Source organism: Schistocerca serialis, chromosome 11 (assembly GCF_023864345.2).
Source record: "Schistocerca serialis cubense isolate TAMUIC-IGC-003099 chromosome 11, iqSchSeri2.2, whole genome shotgun sequence".
NCBI classification, from domain to species: Eukaryota; Metazoa; Arthropoda; class Insecta; order Orthoptera; family Acrididae; genus Schistocerca; species Schistocerca serialis.
Window position 1 is genome coordinate 80038488 of NC_064648.1, and position 21979 is coordinate 80060466.

Genomic DNA, 21979 nt, shown 5'->3' on the forward strand with positions numbered 1-21979 from the left:
AATTTCTGTATTAGTTCGTCAATGTGAGGCAACGACGGATGCAGTACAGAAGGAATAGAGCATCGGAAAGGAGTTACTCGTAACCCAAAAGAAAATCCTTTCGTTTCCATAGAAACGTTACTCGATTAAGAAGGGGAAGTCATAGAACCCATAGTATCTCATAGCGACGCTACAAGTGTGTTAATTCGTCAATGTGAGGGAGCGAGGGTTGCAGTAAAGAAGGAATAGTGCATCTGAATGAAGATACTCGTAATTTAAAAGAAAATCATGTCGTTTCCATTGAAACGTTACTCAGTTTAGAAGTGGAAGCCATAGAACACATAGTATTTCATAGCGACGCAATTTCTGTGTTAATTCGTCAATGTGAGGGAGCGAGTGATGCAGTAAAGAAGGAATAGTGCATCGGAAAGGAGATACTCGTATCCCAAAATGAAAATCAGTCGTTTTAATAGAAACGTTACTCGATTTAGAAGGATATGTCATAGAACCAATTGTATTTCATAGCGACGCAATTGCAGTGTTAATTCGTCAATGTGAGGGAGCGAGGGATGCAGTAAAGAAGGAATAGTGCACCGGAAAGGAAATACTCGTAATTTAAAAGAAAATCCTAACGTTTCCATTGAAACGTTACTCGGCTTAGAAGTAGAAGCCATAGAACCCATAGTATTTCATAGCGACGAAATTTCTGTGTTAATTCGTCGATGTGAGGGAGCGAGGGATGCAGTAAATAAGGAATACAGTAGCGGAAAGGAGATACACGTATCCCAAAAGAAAATTCTGTCATTTCCATAGAAACGTTACTCGATTTAGAAGGAGATGTCATAGAACCCATAGTATTTCATAGCGACGCAAATTCTTCGTTAATTCGTCAATGTGAGTGTGCGAGGGATGCTGTAAAGAAGGAATAGTGCATCGGAAAGGAGATAATCTTATCCCAAAAGAAAATCCTGTGGCTTCAATAGAAACGTTGCTCGATTTAGAAGGATATGTCATAGAACCCATAGTATTACATTACTTTAATTCGTCAATATGAGGGAGCGAGGGATGCAGTAAAGAAGGAATAGTGCACCGGAAAGGAGATACTCTAATCCCAAAAGAAAATTCTGTCGTTTCCATGGAATCGTTACTCGATTTAGAAGAGACGTCATAGAGCCCATAGTATATCATAGCGTGGAAATGTCTGTGTTAATTTGTCAATGTGAGGGAGCGAAGGATGCAGTAAAGAAGGAATAGTGCTTTGGAAAGGAGATACTCGTAATTTAAAAGAAAATCCTGTCGTTTCCATTGAAACGTTACTCGGTTTAGAATTAGAAGCCATAGAATCCATAGTATTCCATAGCGACGAAATTTCTGTGTTAATTCGTCGATGTGAGGGAGCTTGGGATGCAGTAAATAAGGAGTAGTGCAGCGGAAAGGAGATACTCGTATACCAAAAGAAAATCCAGTCATTTTCATAGAAACGTTACTCGATTTAGAAGGAGATTTCATAGAACCCATAGAATTTCATAGCGACGCTATTTTGTGATAATTCGTCAATGCGAGGGAGCGAGAGATGCAGTAAAGAAGGAATAGAGCATCGGAAAGGAGATACTCGTATCCCAAACGAAAATCCTGTCGTTCCCATAGAAATGTTACTCGATTTAGAAGGAGATGCCATAGAGCCCATAGTATTATATAGCGCCGCAATTTCTGTGTTAATTCGTCATATTGAGGAAGCGAGTGATGCAGAAAAGAAGGAATAGTGCATCGGAAAGGAGATAGCCGTATCCCAAAAAAAAATCCTGTCGTTTCCATAGAAACGTTACTCGATTTAGAAGGAGATATCATAGAACCCATAGTATTTCATAGTGACGCAATTTCTGTATTATTTCGTCAATGTGAGGCAACGAGGGTTGCAGTACAGAAGGAATAGAGCATCGGAAAGGAGTTACTCGTAACCCAAAAGAAAATCCTTTCGATTCCATAGAAACGTTACTCGATTAAGAAGGGGAAGTCATAGAACCCATAGTATCTCATAGCGACGCAACTACTGTGTTAATTCGTCAATGTGAGGGAGCGAGGGATGCAGTAAAGAAGGAATAGTGCATCGGAAAGAAGATGCTCGCAATTTAAAAGAAAATCCTGTCGATTCCATTGAAACGTTACTCAATTTAGAAGTAGAAGCCATAGAACACATAGTATTTCATAGCGATGCAATTTCTGTGTTAATTCGTCAATGTGAGGGAGCGAGGTATGCAGTAAAGAAGGAATGGTGCGTCGGAATGGAGATACTCGTATCCCAAAAGAAAATCCTGTCGTTTCCATAGAAACTTTACTCGATTCGAAGGAGATGTCATAGAACCCATAGTATATCATAGCGACGCAATTTCTGTGTTAATTCGTAATTGTGAGGGAGCGAGGGATGCTGTAAAGAAGGAATAGTGCATCGGAAAGGAGATATTCGTAATATAAAAGAAAATCCTTTCGTTTCCATTGAAACGTTACTCGATTTAGAACTAGAAGCCATAGAACACATTGTATTTCATAGCGACGCAATTTCTGTGTTAATTCTTCAATATGAGGGAGCGAGGGATGCAGTAAAGCAGGAATAGTGCATCGGAAAAGAGACACTCGTATCCCAAAAGAAAATCCGGTCCTTTCCATAGAAACGTTACTATTCTTAGAAGGAAAAGTCATATAACCCATAGTATATCATAGCAACGCAATTTCTGTGTTAATTCGTCAATGTGAGGGAGCGAGGGTTGCAGTAAATAAGGAATAGTGCATCTGAATGAAGATACTCGTAATTTAAAAGAAAATCCTGTCATTTCCATTGAAACGTTACTCAGTTTAGAAGTAGAAGCCATAGAACACATAGTATTTCATAGCGACGCAATTTCTGTGTTAATTCGTCAATGTGAGGGAGCGAGGGATGCAGTAAAGAAGGAATGGTGCGTCGGAAAGGAGATACTCGTATCCCTAAAAAAAATCCTGTCGTTTCCATAGAAACTTTACTCGATTAGAAGGAGATGTCATAGAACCCATAGTATATCATAGCGATGCAAATTCTGTGTTAATTCGTCAATGTAAGGAACGAGTGATGCAGTAAAGAAGGAGTAGTGCATCGGAAAGGAGATACTCGTATTCGAAATGAAAATCCTGTCGTTCCTATAGAAATGTTACTCGATTTTGAAGGAGATGTCATAGAACACATACTATTATATAGCGACGCAATTTCTGTGTTGGTGCGTCAGTGTGAAGGAGCGAGTGATGCAAAAAAGAAGGAATAGTGCATCGGAAAGGAGATACCCGTATCCCAAAATAAAATCCTGTCGTTTCCATAGAAACGTTACTCGATTTAGAAAGAGATGTCATAGAACCCATAGTATTTCATAGCGACGCAATTTCTGTATTATTTCGTCAATGTGAGGGAGCGAGGGATGCAGTACAGAAGGAATAGTGCATCGGAAAGGAGTTACTCGTAACCCAAAAGAAAATCCTTTCGTTTCCATAGAAACGTTACTCGATTAAGACGGGGAAGTCATAGAACCCATAGTATCTCATAGCGACGCAACAAGTGTGTTAATTCGTCAATTTGAGGGAGCGAGGGTTGCAGTAAAGAAGGAATAGTGCATCTGAATGAAGATACTCGTAATTTAAAAGAAAATCCTGTCGTTTCCATTGAAACGTTACTCAGTTTAGAAGTAGAAGCCATAGAACACATAGTATTTCATAGCGACGCAATTTCTGTGTTAATTCGTCAATGTGAGGGAGCGAGGGATGAAGTAAAGAAGGAATGGTGCGTCGGAAAGGAGATATTCGTATCCCTAAAAAAAATCCTGTCGTTTCCATAGAAACTTTACTCGATTAGAAGGAGATGTCATAGAACCCATAGTATATCATAGCGATGCAAATTCTGTGTTAATTCGTCAATGTAAGGAACGAGTGATGCAGTAAAGAAGGAATAGTGCATCGGAAAGGAGATACTCGTATTCGAAATGAAAATCCAGTCGTTTCCACAGAAACGTTACTCGATTTAGAAGGAGATGACATAACCCCATGGTATTACATAGCGACGCAATATCTGTGTTAATTCGTCAATATGAGGGAGCGAGGGATGCAGTAAAGAAGGGATAGTGCACCGGAAAGGAAATACTCGTAATTTAAAAGAAAATCCTAACGTTTCCATTGAAACGTTACACGGCTTAGAAGTAGAAGCCATAGAACCCATAGTATTTCATAGCGACGAAATTTCTTTGTTAATTCGTCGATGTGAGGGAGCGAGGGATGCAGTAAATAAGGAATACAGCAGCGGAAAGGAGATACTCGTATCCCAAACGAAAATTCTGTCATTTCCATAGAAACGTTACTCGATTTAGAAGGAGATGTCATAGAACCCATAGTATTTCATAGCGACGCAAATTCTGTGTTAATTCGTCAATGTGAGTGTGCGAGGGATGCTGTAAAGAAGGAATAGTGCATCGGAAAGGAGATAATCTTATCCCAAAAGAAAATCCTGTCGTTTCAATAGCAATGTTGCTCGATTTAGAAGGATATGTCATAGAACCCAAGGTATTTCATAGCGACGCAATGTCAGTGTTAATTCGTCAATATGAGGGAGCGAGGGACGCAGTAAAGAAGGAATAGTGCACCGGAAAGGAGATACTCTAATCCCAAAGAAAATTCTGTCGTTTCCATGGAAACGTTACTCGATTTAAAAGAGAAGTCATAGAGCCCATAGTATATCTAAGCGTGGCAATTTCTGTGTTAATTCGTCAATGTGAGGGAGCGAAGGATGCAGTGAAGAAGGAATTGTGCATCAGAAAGGAGATACTCGTATCCCAAAAGAAAATACTGTCGTTTCAATAGAAACGTTACTCGATTTAGAAGGATATGTCATAGAACCCACAGTATCTCATAGCGACGCAATTTCTATGTTAATTCGTCAATGTGGGGGAGCGAGGGATGCAGTAAAAAAGGAATAGTGCATCGGAAAGGAAATACTCGTAATTTAAAAGAAAATCCTGTCGTTACCATTGAAACGTTACTCGGTTTAGAAGTAGAAGCCATAGATCCCATAGTATTTCATAGCGACGCTATTTCTGTGTTAATTCGTCGATGTGAGGGAGCGAGGGATGCAGTAAATAAGGAATAGAGCAGCGAAAAGGAGATACTCGTATCCCAAAAGAAAATTCTGTCATTTCCAAAGAAACGTTACTCGATTTAGAAGGAGATGTCATAGAGCCCATAGTATTTAATAGCGACGCATATTCTGTGTTAATTCGTTAATATGAGAAAGCGAGGTATGCAGTAAAGAAGGAATAGTGCATTGGTAAGGAGATACTCGTATCCCAAAGGAAAATCCTGACGTTTTCAGAGACACGTTACACGATTTAGAAGGAGATGTCATAGAACCCATAGTATTTCATGGCGACGCAATTACTGTGTTAATTCGTCAATATGAGGAAGCGAGTGATGCAGTAAAGAAGGAATAGTGCATCGGAAAAGAGATAGTCGTATCCCAAAAGAAAATCCTGTCATTCCCTTCGAAATGTTACTCGATTTAGAAGGAGAAGTCATAGATCCCATAGTATTTCATAGCGACGCAATTTGTGTGTTAATTCGTCAATGTGATGGAGTGAGTGTTGCAGTAAAGAATGAGTAGTGCATAGGAAGGAGATACTCGTATCCCAAAATAAAATCCTGTCGTTTCCATAGAAACGTTACTCGATTTAGAAGGAGAAATCATAGAACCCATAGTGTTTCATAGCGAAGCAATTTCTGTATTATTAGGTCAATGTGAGGGAGCGACGGAAGCAGTACAGAAACAAAAGTGCATCGGAAAGGAGTTACTCGTAACCCAAAGGAAAATGCTTTCGTTTCCATAGAAACGTAACTCGATTTAGAAAGGGAAGTCGTAGAACCCATAGTATCTCATAGCGACGAAATTTCTGTGTTAATTCGTCGATGTGAGGGAGCGAGGGATGCAGTACATAAGGAATAGTGGAGCGGAAAGGAGATACTCGTATCCCAAAAGAAAATCCAGTAATTTTCACAGAAACGTTACTCGATTTAGAAGGAGATTTTATAGAACCCATAGTATTTCATAGCGACGCTATTTCTGTGATAATTCGTCAATTCGACGGTGCGAGAGATGCAGTAAAGGAGGAATAGTGCACCGGAAAGGATATACTCGTATCCCAAAAGAAAATCCTGTCGTTCCTATAGAAATGTTACTCGATTTAGAAGGAGATGTCATAGAACACATACTATTATATAGCGACGCAATTTTTGTGTTAGTGCGTCAGTGTGAGGGAGCGAGTGATGCAAAAAAGAAGGAATACTGCATCGGAAAGGAGATACCCGTATCCCAAAATAAAATCCTGTCGTTTCCATAGAAACGTTACTCGATTTAGAAAGAGATGTCATAGAACCCATAGTATTTCATAGCGAACCAATTTCTGTATTATTTCGTCAATGTGAGGGAGCGAGGGATGCAGTACAGAAGGAATAGTGCATCGGTAAGGAGTTACTCGTAACCCAAAAGAAAATCCTTTCGTTTCTATAGAAACGTTACTCGATTAAGAAGGGGAAGTCATAGAACCCATAGTATTTCATAGCGAAGCAATTTCTGTATTATTAGGTCAATGTGAGGGAGCGACGGATGCAGTACAGAAACAATAGTGCATCGGAAAGGAGTTACTCGTAACCCAAAGGAAAATGTTTTCGTTTCCATAGAAACGTTACTCGATTTAGAAAGGGAAGTCGTAGAACCCATAGTATCTCATAGCGACGCAATTTCTGTGTTAATTCGTCAATACGAGGGAGCGAGTGATGCAGTAAAGAAGGAATACTGCATCGGAAAGAAGATACTCGTATCCCAAAAGAAAATCCTGTCGTTTCCATAGAAAAGTTACTGTTTTAAGAAGGGGAAGTCATAGACCCCATACTATTTCATCGCGACGCAATTTCTGTGTTAATTCGTCAATGTGAGGGAGCGAGGGATGCAGTAAAGAAGGAATAGTGCAACGGAAAGGAGACACTCGTATCCGAAAAGAAAATCCTGTCGTTTCCATAGAAACGTCACTATTTTTAGAAGGAGAAGTCATATAACCCATAGTATTTCATAGCGACGCAATATCTGTGTTGATTCGTCAATGCGAGGGAGCGAAGGATGCAGTAAAGAAGGACTAGTGTATCGGAAAGGAGATACTCGTAACCCAAAAGAAAATCTTTTCGTTTCCATAGAATCGTTACTCGATTTAGAAGGAGAAGTCATAGAACCCATAGTATCTCATAATGATGCAATTTCTGTGTTAATTCGTCAATGTGAGGGAGCGAGGGATGCAGTAAAGAAGGAGTAGTACATCGGAAAGGAGTTAGTCGTATCCAAAAACCAAATCCCATTCGTTTCCATAGAAACGTTACTCGATTCACAAGGTAATGTCATATAACCCATAATATTTCAATGCGACGCAATTTCTGTGTTAATTCGTCAATGTGGGGGAGCGAGGGATGCAGTAAATAAGGAATAGTGCATCGGAAGGAGATACTCGTATCCCAAAAGAAAATCCTGCCGTTTCCATAGATACGTTACACGATTTAGAAGGAGATGTTATAGAACACATAGTATTTCATAGCGACGCAATTTCTGTGTTAATTCGTCAATGTATGGAACGAGTGATGCAGTAAAGAAGGAATAGTGCATCGGAAGGAGATACTCGTATCCCAAGAAAAAATCCTGTCGTTCCCACAGAAATGTTACTCGATTTAGAATGAGAAGTCATAGAACCCATAGTATTTCATAGCGACGTAATTTGTGTGTTAATTCGTAAATGTGAGGGAGCGAGTGATGTAGTAAAGAAGGAATAGTGCATCGGAAAGGAGATACTCGTATCCCAAAATGAAAACCAGTATTTTCAATAGAAATGTTACTCAATTTAGAAGGATGTGTCAAGGAACCCATTGTATTTCATAGGGACGCAATTGCAGTGTTAATTCGTCACTATGAGAGAGCGAGGGATGCAGTAAAGAAGGAATAGTGCATCGGAAAGGAGATACTCGTATCCAAAAAGGAAATCCTGTCGTTTCCATAGAAAAGTTACTGTTTTAAGAAGGATAAATCATAGAACCCATACTATTTCATAGCTACGCAATTTCTGTGTTAATTCGTCAATGTGAGGGAGCGAGGGATGTGGTAAAGCAGGAATAGTGCATCGGAAAGGAGATACTCGTATCCCAAAAGAAAATTCTGTTGTCTCCATTGATATGTTACTATTTTTAAAAGGAGAAGTCATAGAACCCATAGTATTTCATAGCGAAGCAAATTCTGTGTTCATTCGTCAATGCGAGGAAGCGAGGGATGCAGTAAAGAAGGAATAGTGCATCGGAAAGGAGATACTCGTAACCCAAAAGAAAATCCATTCGTTTCCATAGAGACATTACTCGAATTAGAAGGAGAAGTCATAAAACCCGTAGTATCTCATAGCGACGCAATTTCTGTGTTAATTCGTCAATGTGAGGGAGCGAGGGATGCAGTATAGAAGGAATAGTGCTTCGGAAAGGAAATACTCGTAATTTAAAAGAAAATCATTACGTTTCCATTGAAACGTTACTCGATTTAGAAGTAGAAGCCATAGAACACATAGTATTTCATAGCGACGAAATTCCTGTGTTAATTCGTCAATGTGAGGGAGCGAGGGATGCAGTAAAGAAGGAATAGTGCATCGTAAAGTAGATACTCGTATCCCAAACGAAAATCCTGTCGTTTCCATAGAAACGTTACTCGATTTGAAAGGAGATGTCATAGAACACATAGAATGTCATAGCAGCGCAATTTCTGTGTTAATTCGTCAATGTGAGGGAGCGAGGGATGTATTAAAGAAGGAATAGTGCATCGGAAAGGATACACTCGTATCCCAAAAGAGAATCCTGTCGCTTCTATAGAAACGTTACTATTTTTAGAAGGAGAAGTCATATAACCTACAGTATTTCATAGCGACGCAATTTCTGTGTTGATTCGTCAATGCGAGGGAGCGAAGGATGCAGTAAAGAAGGAATAGTGCATCGGAAAGGAGATACTCGTAACCCAAAAGAAAATCCTTTCGTTTCCATAGAAACGTTACTCGATTAAGAAGGAGAAGTCATAGAACCCATATTATCTCATAGCGACGCAATTTCTGTGTTAATTCGTCAATGTGAGGGAGCGAGGGATGCAGTAAAGAAGGAATAGTGCATCGGAATGAAGATAGTCGTATCCCAAAAGAAAATCCTGTCTTTCCATGGAAACGTTACTCGATTTGAAAGGAGATGTCATAGAACACATAGTATATCATAGCGACGCAATTTCTGTGTTAATTCGTCAATGTATGGAACGAGTGATGCAGTAAAGAAGGATTAGTGCATCGGAAGGAGATACTCGTATCCCAAGAGAAAATCCTGTCGTTCCCACAGAAATGTTACTCGATTTAGAATGAGAAGTCATAGAACATATAGTATTTCATAGCGACGTAATTTGTGTGTTAATTCGTAAATGTGAGGGAGCGAGTGATGCAGTAAAGAAGGAATAGTGCATCGGAAAGGAGATACTCGTATCCCAAAATGAAAACCAGTATTTTCAATAGAAACGTTACTCAATTTAGAAGGATGTGTCAAGGAACCCATTGTATTTCATAGCGACGCAATTGCAGTGTTAATTCGTCAATGTGAGAGAGCGAGGGATGAAGTAAAGAAGGAATAGTGCATCGGAAAGGAGATACTCGCATCCAAAAAGAAAATCCTGTCGTTTCCATAGAAAAGTTACTGTTTTAAAAAGGATAAATCATAGAACCCATACTGTTTCATAGCGACGCAATTTCTGTGTTAATTCGTCAATGTGAGGGAGCGAGGGATGTGGTAAAGCAGGAATAGTGCATCGGAAAGGAGATACTCGTATCCCAAAAGAAAATTCTGTCGTCTCCATTGATATGTTACTATTTTTAAAAGGAGAAGTCATAGAACCCATAGTATTTCATAGCGAAGCAATTTCTGTGTTGATTCGTCAATGCGAGGAAGCGAGGGATGCAGTAAAGAAGGAATAGTGCATCGTAAAGGAGATACTCGTAACCCAAAAGAAAATCCATTCGTTTCCATAGAGACGTTACTCGAATTAGAAGGAGAAGTCATAGAACCCATAGTATCTCATAGCGACGCAATTTCTGTGTTAATTCGTCAATGTGATGGAGCGAGGGATGCAGTAAAGAAGGAATGGTGCATCGTAAAGTAGATACTCGTATCCCAAAAGAAAATCCTGTCGTTCCCACAGAAATGTCACTCGATTTAGAATGACAAGTCATAGAACACATAGTATTTCACAGCGACGCAATATCTGTGATCAATCGTCAATGTGAGGGAGCGAGAGATGCAGTAAAGAAGAAATAGTGCGTCGGAAAGGAGACACTCGTATCCCAAAAGAAAATCCTCTCGTTTCCATAGAAACGTTACTATTTTTAGATGGAGAAGTCATATAACCCATAGTATTTCATAGCGACGCAATTTCTGTGTTAATTCGTCAATGTGAGGGAGCGAGGGATGCAGAAAAGAAGGAATAGTGCAACGGAAAGAAGATAGTCGTATCCCAAACGAAAATCCTGTCGTTTCCTTAGAAACATTACTCGATTTGAAAGGAGATGTCATAGAACACATAGAATGTCATAGCAGCGCAATTTCTGTGTTAATTCGTCAATGTGAGGGAGCGAGGGATGTATTAAAGAAGGAATAGTGCATCGCAAAGGAGATACTCGTATCCCAAAAGAAAATCTGTCATTTCCAAAGAAACGTTAGTCGATTTAGAAGGAGATGTCATAGAACCCATAGTATTTCATAGCGACGCAAAATCTGTGTTAATTCGTGAATGTCAGGGAGCGAGGTATGCAGTAAAGAAGGAATGGTGCAATGTAAAGGAGATACTCGTATCCCAAAAGAAAATCCTGACGTTTCCATAGATACGTTACACGATTTAGAAGGAGATGTCATAGAACCCATAGTATTATATAGCGACGCAATTTCTGTGTTAATTCGTCAATGTGAGGGATCGAGTGATGCAGGAAAGAGGGAATAGTGCATCGTAAAGGAGATACTCGTAACCCAAAAGAAAATCCATTCGTTTCCATAGAGACGTTACTCGAATTAGAAGGAGAAGTCATAGAACCCATAGTATCTCTTAGCGACGCAACTACTGTGTTAATTCGTCAATGTGAGGGAGCGAGGGATGCAGTAAAGAAGGAGGTGCATCGGAAAGGAGATACTCGTAATTTAAAAGAAAATCCTGTCGTTTCCATTGAAACGTTACTCAATTTAGAAGTAGAAGCCATAGAACACATAGTATTTCATAGCGACGTTATTTCTGTGAAAATTCGTCAATGTGAGGGAGTGGGGGATGCAGTAAAGAAGATTTGGTGCATCGGAAAGGAGATACTCGTATCCCAAAAGAAAATCCTGTCGTTTCCATAGAAACTTTACTCGATTAGAAGGAGATGTCATAGAACCCATATTATATCAAAGCGACGCAATTTCTGTGTTAAATCCTCAATGTAAGGAACGCGTGATGCAGTAAGGAAGGAATAGTGCATCGGAAAGGAGATACTCGTATCCCAAGAGATAATCCTGTCGTTCCCACAGAAGTGTTGCTCGATTTAGAATGAGAAGTCATAGAACCCATAGTATGTCATAGCGACGGAATTTCTGTGTTAATTCGTCAATGTGAGGGAGCGAGGGATGTATTAAAGAAGGAATAGTGCATCGGAAATGAGATACTCGTATCCCAAAAGGAAATTCTGTCGTTTCAATAGAGACGTTATTCGATTTAGAAGGAAGTGTCATGGAACCCATAGTATTTCATAACGACGCCATTTCTGTATTATTTCGTCAATGTGAGGGAGCGAGGGATGCAGTAGAGAAGGAATAGTGCATCGGAAAGCAGACACTCGTAACCCAAAAGAAAATCCTTTCGTTTCCATAGAAACTTTACTCGATACAGAAGGTATTGTCATAGAACCCATAATATTTCAATGCGACGCAATTTCTGTGTTAATTCGTCAATGTGGGGGAGCGAGGGATGCAGTAAAGGAGGAATAGTGCATCTGAAAGGAGATACTCGTAATTTAAATGAAAATCCTGTCGTTTCCATTGAAACGTTACTCGGCTTAGAAGTAGTAGCCATAGAACCCATAGTATTCCATAGCGACGAAGTTTCTGTGATAATTCGTCGATGTGAGGTAGCGAGGGATGCAGTAAGTAAGGAATAGTGCAGCGGAAAGGAGATACTCGTAACCCAAAAGAAAATCCTGTCATTTTCATAGAAACGTTACTCGATTTAGAAGGAGAAGTCATTGAACACATAGTATTTCATAGCGACGCAATTTCTGTGTTAATTCGTCAATGTGAGGGAGCGAGGGATGCAGTAAAGAAGGAATGGTGCATTTGAAAGGAGATACTCGTATCCCAAGAGAAAATCATGTCGTTCCCACAGAAATGTTACTCGATTTAGAATGAGAAGTCATAGAACCCATAGTATTTCATTGCGACGTAATTTGTCTGTCAATTCGTAAATGTGAGGGAGCTAGTGATGCAGTAAAGAAGGAATAATGCATCGGAAAGGAGATACTCGTATCCCAAAATGAAAACCAGTATTTTCAATAGAAACGTTACTCAATTTAGAAGGATATGTCAGGGAACCCATTGTATTTCATAGCGACGCAATTGCAGTGTTAATTCGTCAATGTGAGAGAGCGAGGGATGCAGTAAAGAAGGAATAGTGCATCAGAAAGAGGATACTCGTATCCAAAAGGAAAATCCTGTCGTTTCCATAGAAAAGTTACTGTTTTAAGTAGGAGAAGTCATAGAACCCACACTATTTCATAGCGACGCAATTTCTGTGTTAATTCGTCAATGTGAGGGAGCGAGTGATGCAGTAAAGAAGAAATGGTGCATCGGAAAGGAGACACTCGTATCCCAAAAGAAAATCCTGTCGTTTCTATAGAAACGTTACTATTTTTAGAAGGAGAAGTCATATAACCTACAGTATTTCATAGCGACGCAATTTCTGTGTTGATTCGTCAATGCGAGGGAGCGAAGGATGCAGTAAAGAAGGAATAGTGCATCGGAAAGGAGATACTCGTAACCCAAAAGAAAATCCATTCGTTTCCATAGAGACATTACTCGAATTAGAAGGAGAAGTCATAAAACCCGTAGTATCTCATAGCGACGCAATTTCTGTGTTAATTCGTCAATGTGAGGGAGCGAGGGATGCAGTATAGAAGGAATAGTGCTTCGGAAAGGAAATACTCGTAATTTAAAAGAAAATCATTACGTTTCCATTGAAACGTTACTCGATTTAGAAGTAGAAGCCATAGAACACATAGTATTTCATAGCGACGAAATTCCTGTGTTAATTCGTCAATGTGAGGGAGCGAGGGATGCAGTAAAGAAGGAATAGTGCATCGTAAAGTAGATACTCGTATCCCAAACGAAAATCCTGTCGTTTCCATAGAAACGTTACTCGATTTGAAAGGAGATGTCATAGAACACATAGAATGTCATAGCAGCGCAATTTCTGTGTTAATTCGTCAATGTGAGGGAGCGAGGGATGTATTAAAGAAGGAATAGTGCATCGGAAAGGATACACTCGTATCCCAAAAGAGAATCCTGTCGCTTCTATAGAAACGTTACTATTTTTAGAAGGAGAAGTCATATAACCTACAGTATTTCATAGCGACGCAATTTCTGTGTTGATTCGTCAATGCGAGGGAGCGAAGGATGCAGTAAAGAAGGAATAGTGCATCGGAAAGGAGATACTCGTAACCCAAAAGAAAATCCTTTCGTTTCCATAGAAACGTTACTCGATTAAGAAGGAGAAGTCATAGAACCCATATTATCTCATAGCGACGCAATTTCTGTGTTAATTCGTCAATGTGAGGGAGCGAGGGATGCAGTAAAGAAGGAATAGTGCATCGGAATGAAGATAGTCGTATCCCAAAAGAAAATCCTGTCTTTCCATGGAAACGTTACTCGATTTGAAAGGAGATGTCATAGAACACATAGTATATCATAGCGACGCAATTTCTGTGTTAATTCGTCAATGTATGGAACGAGTGATGCAGTAAAGAAGGATTAGTGCATCGGAAGGAGATACTCGTATCCCAAGAGAAAATCCTGTCGTTCCCACAGAAATGTTACTCGATTTAGAATGAGAAGTCATAGAACATATAGTATTTCATAGCGACGTAATTTGTGTGTTAATTCGTAAATGTGAGGGAGCGAGTGATGCAGTAAAGAAGGAATAGTGCATCGGAAAGGAGATACTCGTATCCCAAAATGAAAACCAGTATTTTCAATAGAAACGTTACTCAATTTAGAAGGATGTGTCAAGGAACCCATTGTATTTCATAGCGACGCAATTGCAGTGTTAATTCGTCAATGTGAGAGAGCGAGGGATGAAGTAAAGAAGGAATAGTGCATCGGAAAGGAGATACTCGCATCCAAAAAGAAAATCCTGTCGTTTCCATAGAAAAGTTACTGTTTTAAAAAGGATAAATCATAGAACCCATACTGTTTCATAGCGACGCAATTTCTGTGTTAATTCGTCAATGTGAGGGAGCGAGGGATGTGGTAAAGCAGGAATAGTGCATCGGAAAGGAGATACTCGTATCCCAAAAGAAAATTCTGTCGTCTCCATTGATATGTTACTATTTTTAAAAGGAGAAGTCATAGAACCCATAGTATTTCATAGCGAAGCAATTTCTGTGTTGATTCGTCAATGCGAGGAAGCGAGGGATGCAGTAAAGAAGGAATAGTGCATCGTAAAGGAGATACTCGTAACCCAAAAGAAAATCCATTCGTTTCCATAGAGACGTTACTCGAATTAGAAGGAGAAGTCATAGAACCCATAGTATCTCATAGCGACGCAATTTCTGTGTTAATTCGTCAATGTGATGGAGCGAGGGATGCAGTAAAGAAGGAATGGTGCATCGTAAAGTAGATACTCGTATCCCAAAAGAAAATCCTGTCGTTCCCACAGAAATGTCACTCGATTTAGAATGACAAGTCATAGAACACATAGTATTTCACAGCGACGCAATATCTGTGATCAATCGTCAATGTGAGGGAGCGAGAGATGCAGTAAAGAAGAAATAGTGCGTCGGAAAGGAGACACTCGTATCCCAAAAGAAAATCCTCTCGTTTCCATAGAAACGTTACTATTTTTAGATGGAGAAGTCATATAACCCATAGTATTTCATAGCGACGCAATTTCTGTGTTAATTCGTCAATGTGAGGGAGCGAGGGATGCAGAAAAGAAGGAATAGTGCAACGGAAAGAAGATAGTCGTATCCCAAACGAAAATCCTGTCGTTTCCTTAGAAACATTACTCGATTTGAAAGGAGATGTCATAGAACACATAGAATGTCATAGCAGCGCAATTTCTGTGTTAATTCGTCAATGTGAGGGAGCGAGGGATGTATTAAAGAAGGAATAGTGCATCGCAAAGGAGATACTCGTATCCCAAAAGAAAATCTGTCATTTCCAAAGAAACGTTAGTCGATTTAGAAGGAGATGTCATAGAACCCATAGTATTTCATAGCGACGCAAAATCTGTGTTAATTCGTGAATGTCAGGGAGCGAGGTATGCAGTAAAGAAGGAATGGTGCAATGTAAAGGAGATACTCGTATCCCAAAAGAAAATCCTGACGTTTCCATAGATACGTTACACGATTTAGAAGGAGATGTCATAGAACCCATAGTATTATATAGCGACGCAATTTCTGTGTTAATTCGTCAATGTGAGGGATCGAGTGATGCAGGAAAGAGGGAATAGTGCATCGTAAAGGAGATACTCGTAACCCAAAAGAAAATCCATTCGTTTCCATAGAGACGTTACTCGAATTAGAAGGAGAAGTCATAGAACCCATAGTATCTCTTAGCGACGCAACTACTGTGTTAATTCGTCAATGTGAGGGAGCGAGGGATGCAGTAAAGAAGGAGGTGCATCGGAAAGGAGATACTCGTAATTTAAAAGAAAATCCTGTCGTTTCCATTGAAACGTTACTCAATTTAGAAGTAGAAGCCATAGAACACATAGTATTTCATAGCGACGTTATTTCTGTGAAAATTCGTCAATGTGAGGGAGTGGGGGATGCAGTAAAGAAGATTTGGTGCATCGGAAAGGAGATACTCGTATCCCAAAAGAAAATCCTGTCGTTTCCATAGAAACTTTACTCGATTAGAAGGAGATGTCATAGAACCCATATTATATCAAAGCGACGCAATTTCTGTGTTAAATCCTCAATGTAAGGAACGCGTGATGCAGTAAGGAAGGAATAGTGCATCGGAAAGGAGATACTCGTATCCCAAGAGATAATCCTGTCGTTCCCACAGAAGTGTTGCTCGATTTAGAATGAGAAGTCATAGAACCCATAGTATGTCATAGCGACGGAATTTCTGTGTTAATTCGTCAATGTGAGGGAGCGAGGGATGTATTAAAGAAGGAATAGTGCATCGGAAATGAGATACTCGTATCCCAAAAGGAAATTCTGTCGTTTCAATAGAGACATTATTCGATTTAGAAGGAAGTGTCATAGAACCCATAGTATTTCATAACGACGCCATTTCTGTATTATTTCGTCAATGTGAGGGAGCGAGGGATGCAGTAGAGAAGGAATAGTGCATCGGAAAGCAGACACTCGTAACCCAAAAGAAAATCCTTTCGTTTCCATAGAAACTTTACTCGATACAGAAGGTATTGTCATAGAACCCATAATATTTCAATGCGACGCAATTTCTGTGTTAATTCGTCAATGTGGGGGAGCGAGGGATGCAGTAAAGGAGGAATAGTGCATCTGAAAGGAGATACTCGTAATTTAAATGAAAATCCTGTCGTTTCCATTGAAACGTTACTCGGCTTAGAAGTAGTAGCCATAGAACCCATAGTATTCCATAGCGACGAAGTTTCTGTGATAATTCGTCGATGTGAGGTAGCGAGGGATGCAGTAAGTAAGGAATAGTGCAGCGGAAAGGAGATACTCGTAACCCAAAAGAAAATCCTGTCATTTTCATAGAAACGTTACTCGATTTAGAAGGAGAAGTCATTGAACACATAGTATTTCATAGCGACGCAATTTCTGTGTTAATTCGTCAATGTGAGGGAGCGAGGGATGCAGTAAAGAAGGAATGGTGCATTTGAAAGGAGATACTCGTATCCCAAGAGAAAATCATGTCGTTCCCACAGAAATGTTACTCGATTTAGAATGAGAAGTCATAGAACCCATAGTATTTCATTGCGACGTAATTTGTCTGTCAATTCGTAAATGTGAGGGAGCTAGTGATGCAGTAAAGAAGGAATAATGCATCGGAAAGGAGATACTCGTATCCCAAAATGAAAACCAGTATTTTCAATAGAAACGTTACTCAATTTAGAAGGATATGTCAGGGAACCCATTGTATTTCATAGCGACGCAATTGCAGTGTTAATTCGTCAATGTGAGAGAGCGAGGGATGCAGTAAAGAAGGAATAGTGCATCAGAAAGAGGATACTCGTATCCAAAAGGAAAATCCTGTCGTTTCCATAGAAAAGTTACTGTTTTAAGTAGGAGAAGTCATAGAACCCACACTATTTCATAGCGACGCAATTTCTGTGTTAATTCGTCAATGTGAGGGAGCGAGTGATGCAGTAAAGAAGAAATGGTGCATCGGAAAGGAGACACTCGTATCCCAAAAGAAAATCCTGTCGTTTCTATAGAAACGTTACTATTTTTAGAAGGAGAAGTCATATAACCTACAGTATTTCATAGCGACGCAATTTCTGTGTTGATTCGTCAATGCGAGGGAGCGAAGGATGCAGTAAAGAAGGAATAGTGCATCGGAAAGGAGATACTCGTAACCCAAAAGAAAATCCTTTCGTTTCCATAGAAACGTTACTCGATTTAGAAGGAGAAGTCATAGAACTGATATTATCTCATAGCGACGCAATTTCTGTGTTAATTCGTCAATGTGAGGGAGCGAGGGATACAGTAAAGAAGGAGTAGTGCATCGGAAAGGAGTTAATCGTATCCCAAAACAAAATCCCATCGTTTCCATAGAAACGTTACTCGATTCAGAAGGTAATGTCATAGAATCCATAATATTTCAATGCGACGCAATTTCTGTGTTAATTCGTCAATGTGGGGGAGCGAGGGATGCAGTAAAGGAGGAACAGTGCATCTGAAAGGAGATACTCGTAATTTAAATGAAAATCCTGTCGTTTCCATTGAAACGTTACTCGGTTTAGAAGTAATAGCCATAGAACCCATAGTATTCTATAGCGACGAAATTTCTGTGATAATTCGTCGATGTGAGGTAGCGAGGGATGCAGTAAGTAAGCAATAGTGCAGCGGAAAGGAGATACTCGTATCCCAAGAGAAAATCCTGTCGTTCCCACAGAAATGTTACTCGATTTAGAATGAGAAGTCATAGAACCCATAGTATTTCATAGCGACGTAATTTGTGTGTTAATTCGTAAATGTGAGGGAGCGAGTGATGCAGTAAAGAAGGAATAGTGCATCGGAAAGGAGATACTCGTATCCCAAAATGAAAACCAGTATTTTCAATAGAAACGTTACTCAATTTAGAAGGATGTGTCAAGGAACCCATTGTATTTCATAGCGACGCAATTGCAGTGTTAATTCGTCAATGTGAGGGAGCGAGGGATGTGGTAAAGCAGGAATAGTGCATCGGAAAGGAGATACTCGTATCCCAAAAGGAAATTCTGTCATTTCCATAGAAATGTTACTCGATTTAGAAGGAGAAGTCATAGAACACATAGTATTTCATAGCGACGCAATTTCTGTGTTAATTCGTCAATGTGAGGGAGCAAGGGATGCAGTAAAGAAGGAATAGTGCATCGGAATGAAGATAGTCGTATCCCAAAAGAAAATCCTGTCTTTCCATGGAAACGTTACTCGATTTGAAAGGAGATGTCATAGAACACATAGTATGTCATAGCGACGGAATTTCTGTGTTAATTCGTCAATGTGAGGGAGCGAGGGATGTATTAAAGAAGGAATAGTGCATCGGAAATGAGATACTCGTATCCCAAAAGGAAATTCTGTCATTTCCATAGAAACGTTACTCGATTTAGAAGGAGATGTCATAGAACCCATAGTATTTCATAGCTACGCAATTTGTGTGTTAATTCGTTAATGTGAGGGAGGGAGTGAAGCAGTAAAGAAGGAATAGTGCATCGGAAAGGAGATAGTCGTATCACAAAAGAAAATCCTTTCGTTTTCATAGAAACATTACTCGATTAAGATAGACATTTCATAGAACCCATAGTATTTCATAGCGACGCTATTTCTGTGTTAATTCGTCAATATGAGGGAGCGAGAGATGCAGTAAAGAAGGAATAGTGCACAAGAAAGGAGATACTCGTATCCCAAAAGAAAATCCTGTCGTTCCCATAGAAATGTTACTCGATTTAGAAGGAGATGTCATCGTACCCATAGTATTTCATAGCGACGCAATTTCTGTATTATTTCGTCAATGTGAGGTAGCGAGGGATGCAGTACAGAAGGAATAGTGCATTGGAAAGGAGTTACTCGTAACCCAAAAGAAAATCCTTTCGTTTCCATAGAAACGTTACTCGATTAAGAAGGGGAAGTCATAGAACCCATAGTATCTAATAACGACGCAACTACTGTGTTAATTCGTCAATGTGAGGGAGCGAGGGATGCAGTAAAGAAGGAGGTGCATCGGAAAGGAGATACTCGTAATTTATAAGAAAATCCTGTCGTTTCCATCGAAACGTTACTCAATTAGAAGTTGAAGCCATTGAACACATAGTACTTCATAGCGACGCAATTTCTGTGTTAATTCGTCAATGTGAGGGAGCGAGGGATGCAGTGAAGAAGGAATGGTGCATCGGAATGGAGATACTCGTATCCCAAAAGAAAATCCTGTCGTTTCCATAGGAACTTTACTCGATTAGAAGGAGGAGTCATAGAACCCATAGTATATCATAGCGACGCAATTTCTGTGTTAATTCGTCAATGTATGGAACGAGTGATGCAGTAAAGAAGGAATAGTGCATCGGAAGGAGATACTCGTATCCCAAGAGAAAATCCTGTCGTTCCCACAGAAATGTTACTCGATTTAGAATGAGAAGTCATAGAACCCATAGTATTTCATAGCGACGTAATTTGTGTGTTAATTCGTAAATGTGAGGGAGCGAGTGATGCAGTAAAGAAGGAATAGTGCATCGGAAAGGAGATACTCGTATCCCAAAATGAAAACCAGTATTTTCAATAGAAACGTTACTCAATTTAGAAGGATGTGTCAAGGAACCCATTGTATTTTATAGCGACGCAATTGCAGTGTTAATTCGTCAATGTGAGGGAGTGAGGGATGTGGTAAAGCAGGAATAGTGCATCGGAAAGGAGATACTCGTATCCCAAAAGAAAATTCTGTCGTCTCCATTGATATGTTACTATTTTTAAAAGGAGAAGTCATAGAACCCATAGTATTTCATAGCGAAGCAATTTCTGTGTTGATTCGTCAATGCGAGGAAGCGAGGGATGCAGTAAAGAAGGAATAGTGCATCGTAAAGGAGATACTCGTAACCCAAAAGAAAATCCATTCGTTTCCATAGAGACGTAACTCGAATTAGAAGGAGAAGTCATAGAACCCATAGTATCTCATAGCGACGCAATTTCTGTGTTAATTCGTCAATGTGAGGGAGCGAGGGATGCAGTATGGAAGAAATAGTGCATCGGAAAGGAAATACTCGTAATTTAAAAGAAAATCATTTCGTTTCCATAGAAACGTTACTATTTTTAGATGGAGAAGTCATATAACCCATAGTATTTCATAGCGACGCAATTTCTGTGTTAATTCGTCAATGTGAGGGAGCGAGGGATGCAGAAAAGAAGGAATAGTGCAACGGAAAGAGGATAGTCGTATCCCAAACGAAAATCCTGTCGTTTCCATAGAAACGTTACTCGATTTGAAAGGAGATGTCATAGAACACATAGAATGTCATAGCCGCGCAATTTCTGTGTTAATTCGTCAATGTGAGGGAGCGAGGGATGTATTAAAGAAGGAATAGTGCATCGGAAAGGAGATACTCGTATCCCAAAAGAAAATCTGTCATTTCCATAGAAACGTTACTCGATTTAGAAGGCGATATCATAGAACCCATAGTATTTCATAGCGACGCAATTTCTGTATTATTTCGTCAATGTGAGGGAGCGAGGGATGCAGTACAGAAGGAATAGTGCATCGGAAAGGAGATACCCGTATCCCAAAATAAAATCCTGTCGTTTCCATAGAAACCTTACTCGATTTAGAAGGCGATATCATAGAACCCATAGTATTTCATAGCGACGCAATTTCTGTATTATTTCGTCAATGTGAGGGAGCGAGGGTTGCAGTAGAGAAGGAATAGTGCATCGGAAAGCAGACACTCGTAACCCAAAAGAAAATCCTTTCGTTTCCATAGAAACGTTACTCGATTAAGAAGGGGAAGTCATAGAACCCATAGTATCTCTTAGCGACGCAACTACTCTGTTTATTCGTTAATGTGAGGGAGCGAGGGATGCAGTAAAGAAGGAAGTGCATCGGAAAGGAGATACTCGTAATTTAAAAGAAAATCCTGTCGTTTCCATTGAAACGTTACTCAATTTAGAAGTAGAAGCCATAGAACACATAGTATTTCATAGCGACGCTATTTCTGTGTAAATTCGTCAATGTGAGGAAGTGGGGGATGCAGTAAAGAAGATATGGTGCATCGGAAAGGAGATACTCGTATCCCAAAAGAAAATCCTGTCGTTTCCATAGAAACTTTACTCGATTAGAAGGAGATGTCATAGAACCCATATTATATCATAGCGACGCAATTTCTGTGTTAAATCCTCAATGTAAGGAACGCGTGATGCAGTAAGGAAGGAATAGTGCATCGGAAAGGAGATACTCGTATCCCAAGAGATAATCCTGTCGT